The sequence below is a fragment of the Periophthalmus magnuspinnatus genome, chromosome 1, assembly GCF_009829125.3.
Source record: "Periophthalmus magnuspinnatus isolate fPerMag1 chromosome 1, fPerMag1.2.pri, whole genome shotgun sequence".
NCBI classification, from domain to species: Eukaryota; Metazoa; Chordata; class Actinopteri; order Gobiiformes; family Gobiidae; genus Periophthalmus; species Periophthalmus magnuspinnatus.
The window spans coordinates 32,963,188-32,969,201 of NC_047126.1; positions in this window are offsets into that span (position 1 = coordinate 32,963,188).

The following is a 6,014-nucleotide window of genomic DNA, read 5'->3' on the forward strand; positions in this document are numbered from 1 at the left end:
GTGTGCCCGGAGAAGGTGAAAGGAAACGCGGGGAGTCAGAGGCGGAGCTCCGGAGCGGCCCTCCCTCTGGAAACACTGCCGCAGATAGACTGACACACAGCAACTGGAACACGTAGCCCCGAAACAAGCCGCAAGGGGGCGCCAAACACAGGGCCACTCACCGGTCCTCTGCACGCGCACTAAACACAATTGTGATAGACCCAGAGAACAGAGAAGAAGAAGAGAGGAGGGCAGAGGAAAACAGAGGGGGGATGAGGAGAGGAGAACAGAGAAGAGCAGAAGAGAGGAGATCAGAGAAGAGGGGAGAGAAGAGGAGAACAGAGGAGAGGAGAGAAGAGGAGAGCAGAACAGAGGGGAACTGAGAAGAGCAGAAGTGAGGAAAGGAGAACTCAGGAGAGAGAAAATATTTGGCCCTCTGAGTATCACCAGATCTAAAGCAGGTCTAAACTAGGCCTAAGCCAGGGGTGTCAGACTCATTTCCACATCAGCAAAATGGTGCCATCAAGGGCCAGATCTAACTGCAGCAGTATAAATGTCACTAAATGTAACCAAATGTCATATAACATAAATGTAACTACTTGTTCACTTGTTAAATAACAGTTTCTGTATTTATTACTTATTCAAGTGGCAAATTTTACATGTCTGTGCAACTGCATATCCCCCAATAAAATGACATTTTTAAAATGTGTATCTGGTCGGGGCACACCTGCTCACACACTTTCAGCACTGCTTCAAAAACAGCCTTTTAATTATTGGACAATATGTTGTTTTTCTTGAAGGCCAACTTTGCATACTTAGCTGTGTGCTTGGTGTCAAAATGCTGACGTAGATTGTTCTCTTTCACAACCGACCATCCATCCATCCATCCATTTTCTTCCGCTTATCCAGGGCCAGATCGTGGGGGCAGCAATCTAAGCAGGGACTCCCAGACTTCCCTCACCCCAGACACGTCCTCCAGCTCCTCCGGTGGGACCCCAAGGCGTTCCCAGGCCAACTGAGAGACATAGTCCCTCCAGCGTGTCCTGGGACCCCGCCTCATAACCTTGAAGCACAAACTTGTTTTCACCTTCACCTTTCTTGAAACTGCCTTAAATTCCTAAAATTTTCCTCTTCTTGAACATTTTGTGATCATTATTTGCAAATAATTCGCAGTTCCACTTGTTGGGAAAATTATATAAACCATTAGTTTATGGTCAATGCACACATTAAAGAAGCATGGACTTTAATTTAATTTAAAATTTACCTTGTCGCGGGCCACATAAAATGACGTGGTGGGACACCTTTGGCCTCCAGGCCTTGAGTTTTACACATGCGGCCTAAGCCAAAGGACAAAACTATGGATTAAATAAATTAAGTACTTTTCCAGCAGCATACTCCTATGTGAGCAATATTTTTTTATTGAAGTAACAGTACTCTTACTTGAGTAATATATGGTACAGTGTTACAGTACTCTTACCTGAGTAAAAGTTGTGTTCCTCGTCCCTCTGTAAGTCTAAAGTGACTGGAGCTTTATGTCGACAATATTAAATGATTTGAACATTTGTGTTTCTTGCAGCTTCTTCAGATATAATTGTGTTTGAAAATACCAAATTTTGTGCATTATTTATTTATTTTTTTATTTATTTAAAAAGTCCTATATTACACAAAATTGACTCTTGTGAGCTTTAAGTCATGTTTCCTCCTCAAAAACAAACCTGGAGTTGTGTTTTGTTTCATTCACACATGTTTGAGTAACACTTTATTATTATTAGTCTGTCTACATCTCCTATTTCAAATGTGACTATTTATTACCATTTACTTCCTGGTTGGAAATCGTGATGTCACATGAATAGAATTCTATAACTGTGACCTAGCAACCATGCTGTACACTGAGCCAAAAACTTTAATGTACACAAACATTAATGTATGACAGATAAAATAAGAAAACACCTTTATGTTGGTGAAATCATGTTTAAACAGTGTAAATTGTGTTAACTTTGGACAGAATTCTCAAAGTACGATTTCATCAATGTAATGTTGTCAGTGTGATGTTGTCAGTGTGATGTCATCAGTGTGATTTTGTCAATGTGATGTCATCAGTGTGATGTCGTCAGTGTGATTTCATCAATGTGATGTTGTCAGTGTGATTTCGTCAATGTGATGTCATCAGTGTGATGTCGTCAATGTGATGTTGTCAGTGTGATTTCGTCAATGTGATGTCATCATAGTGATTTCGTCAATGTGATGGCATCAGTGTGATGTTGTCAGTGTGATTTCGTCAATGTGATGTCATCAGTGTGATTTCGTCAATGTGATGTCGTCAGTGTGATGTCATCAGTGTTGTAGTATTCTCTACTACGTGTAATTTTCAACATATTTTCCAACTTCGCAAACTGCTTTTTGACTGGTGTAAAACCATCATTTATATTTAGCACAGGTTTTATCCTTCCAAATGAAGTCAAAGTCAAGTCACTTTAAAAGGTCAGAGGTCAGAGTCAGTGTGTCCTGATTCACACGTCTTAACCATGTTCAATTCAATTCAATTCATTTTATTTTTGTAACGCCCAAAATCACAACAACAGTTGTCTCGAAGGGCGTTCATGTTTCGGTTGATGGGGGAAACCGGAGTACCCGGAGGAAACCCATCCAGACATGGGGAGAAACATGCAAAACTCCACACAGAAAGGCCTGGGCGGCCCGGGGATCGAACCAAACCTTCTTGCTGTGAGGCATGAGTGCTGCCACTCAGCCACCGTGCTGCCTACACACAAAAAAAAACAGGAAAATCAAACAGCAGGAAAAATCAGACAAAACAAGAAAAATCGGCCAAGCAAGAAGGAGGGAGGCGGGCGGAGGAGGGCGGAGGAGGGCCAGGCGAGGAGGAGGAAGACCAGGCGAGGAGAAGGAGAGCCGGGCAAGGAGGATGAGAGCCAGGCGAGGAGGAGAGGGAGGCAGGTGGAGGAGGGCCAGGCGGGGAGGAGGAGAGGGTCCAGCTGCCATCGGGGCATCTGAAAGAGTTACACTCCACAGGGGGAGTGGGACAGGGGACAACATGCGAATAGCATTGCTGATGAGAAAATAGGACAAAGCAGAGAATAGTACTCAGGTTGTCATTCTTCCCCCAGCTGGTTATCTCCTACTGCAGCCTATCTTATCCCTGGTTTTAATCTCACTCCCTAACTCCCTCACTAAGTAACCTGGTCATAAGCTATACCGAAGAGGAAGGTTTTAAGCCTGGTCTTAAATACAGAGACTGTGGGGGCCAGTTTAACATCAGCAGGGAGTTGATTCCATAGCACAGGAGCTTGGTAACTGAATGCTCTCCCTCCCACTGTACTTTTGGACACTCTAGGAACCACTAATAGTCCTGCATTCTGAGAGCGGAGTGCTCTGTTTGGCTGGTACGGGACAATAGCATCTTGCAGATAGGACGGGGCCATACCGTTTAGGGTTTTGTATGTCAGGAGGAGGACTTTGAATTTGATTCTAAGCTCGACAGGAAGCCAGTGCAGATATTTTAGTGCAGGACTGATGTGGTCTCTTCTTTTAGTTCCTGTTAGGACTCTGGCCGCTGCATTTTGGACCAACTGGAGGCTCCTTATAGTACTTTTGGGGCAGGTGGCGAGCAGAGAATTACAGTAATCAAGTCTGGAAGTAACAAATGCATGGATGAGTTTTTCAGCATCGTTTTTAGGTAAAATATTTCTAATTTTAGTTATATTTCATATACAGAGTAAATAGGATTGGACCAAGCACAGATCCTTGTGGAACACCACAGGCTACTTTAGAACAGGGAGAGGTACTCTGGTTTATACTAACAAAATGGTACCTATCTGATAGATAGGATTTAAACCATTTGAGGGCGGTCCCTCTGATTCCAATGTCACATTCTAACCTCTGCAGTAGAATGTTGTGATCAGTGGTGTCAAACGCTGCACTGAGGTCCAGTAGGACCAGGACTGAAGCCAGCCCGTTATCAGCAGCTAGTAGTAAGTCATTTGTTACTTTACACAGTGCAGTCTTTGTGCTGTGGTGAGCTCTGAATCCAGAATGAAATTTTTCAAATATATTATTGTCCTGCAGGTGGCGGCAGAGCTGTTTCACCACCACTCGTTCTACAATTTTTGAGAGGAAGGGAAGTTGTTTCTGTTAAACAAAATCATTACATTTGAAGCATTATTAGATCTCAAAATCTGCATGAAATACTTTTACTTTTTAGTCTTTAAGAACATTTTTAAATGGATATGTTAATAATTTGAGTATTGCTTTGCTCCGGTATTTGTACTTTTACGTATGTAACAGAATTGAGTACTTCTACCACCGCCCTTTGCTTTGTTGACAGCAGTGCAATCCTTTGTTCTTCTCTCAGTGACATTCCTGATGAAGTCTCCTGAAATGGTTTTCACTTCACAGCTGAATAAAAGAAAAAAATCAAGAACTTTTGCCTGGTAGTGCAGATATTACACTTTTGTAATGTAGCCTGGTGTTTGTCTCCATGGAGATGCTATTTCTTTCATTGAATGTGCCAAATAATGACATTAAATTAATTACATTTCCATCTCCATGGAGACAAGCACATAGTGGACCCTCCCCTTGAAGGTTACAGAGCACATGATACCTACAGATGAACTTTAGAATATTATGTTTTTCATTGAAATCTTTCCAACTCATTTTAGTGACGCACTAGGCCATAATACAGCTTTACTGAACGTACTTGGCCCCGCCCACTTTTGCTGTTAATGTGACTAAACTAGGTTTTCTATGTGGTGGCACATTGGGTTAAGCAGGAACCTCATTGATTTCAATGCTAAAATCTGATATAAAGTACTCTTGATTTGTGTGAAATGTCCAAAATTCATGTGACCAACAAGTCAACACTGCTCCACCTCTGGAGACTTTAAAACACCTCTGTGGTCCATACAGAACTTTTTCTCTGTGGAGGTCGGCAGACCCATGCAAAATAATACAACCCGAATGACGATGGAAGCAACCACAGCAAATTCCGGGATAAAGTGAATACTTAAACATACTTTTCCCCACCCTCTCTTCCTAGCCTCTGATCAGCCTCTGTAATGAGTGACAGGCAGATATAACCAATCACAGTCAAGTGTGAAGCCTCTGCAGAAGCAGGCTGCACAGTGGGAGAGGCTAGCACTCTTGGCTCACAGCCAGAAGATTCCGGGTTTGACTCCCAACAGGCCTTTGTGTGTGGAGTTTGCATGTTTCTCCCCATGTGAGTCAAGTCAAGTTTATTTATAAAGCACATTTAAAAACAACACAGCTTCCTGAGGTCTGTACAAAGCACTCCAATTTACCCCATCAACCCAAAACATGCACAACAGGTCAAATCCTCCACCTGATGTATTCCTAACCAAGACTAGCTCAAGATCTGGGTCGCCTGGTGGCATTGAAGGATGGGTCAAATACAACGAACAAATTTCCCTCTGGTCTATAACCCCAAGTCAGGGCTGGAGGGCCATAGACTGGTGCTGAATGCAGTGAAAGTGCATTTATCACAGGTTATACTGAGCCAGCAGACCCAAGACTGTCGTCCTTAGCAGGTCCCAGGCTGACATCCCCAGCTTTGCATCCAGGATTTTTTCCAGGATTGGTGCATCCCTCCATAACACTCAGGCCCTTCTTAAAGGCAGTCCAACAGGAATCTTGATAAAACAGAAATCACGATCTACTTAGTCCAGTCTTTTAGTGCAGTCTGATCAAGAGACCAAAGACCAAAAGATTCCGACCAGACTAAAAGAGTCACACCAGACTAAAAGAGTCAGACCAGACTAAAAGGGTCAGACCAGACTAAAAGAGTCAGACCAGACTAAAAAAGTCAGACCAGACTAAAAGAGTCAGGCCAGACTAAAAAAGTAAGACCAGACTAAAAGAGTAAGACCAGACTAAAAGAGTCAGACCAGACTAAAAGAGTCAGACCAGACTAAAAAAGTAAGACCAGACTAAAAGAGTCAGTCCAGACTAAAAAATTAAGACCAGACTAAAAGAATCAGACCAGACTGAAAGAGTAGAGAGGA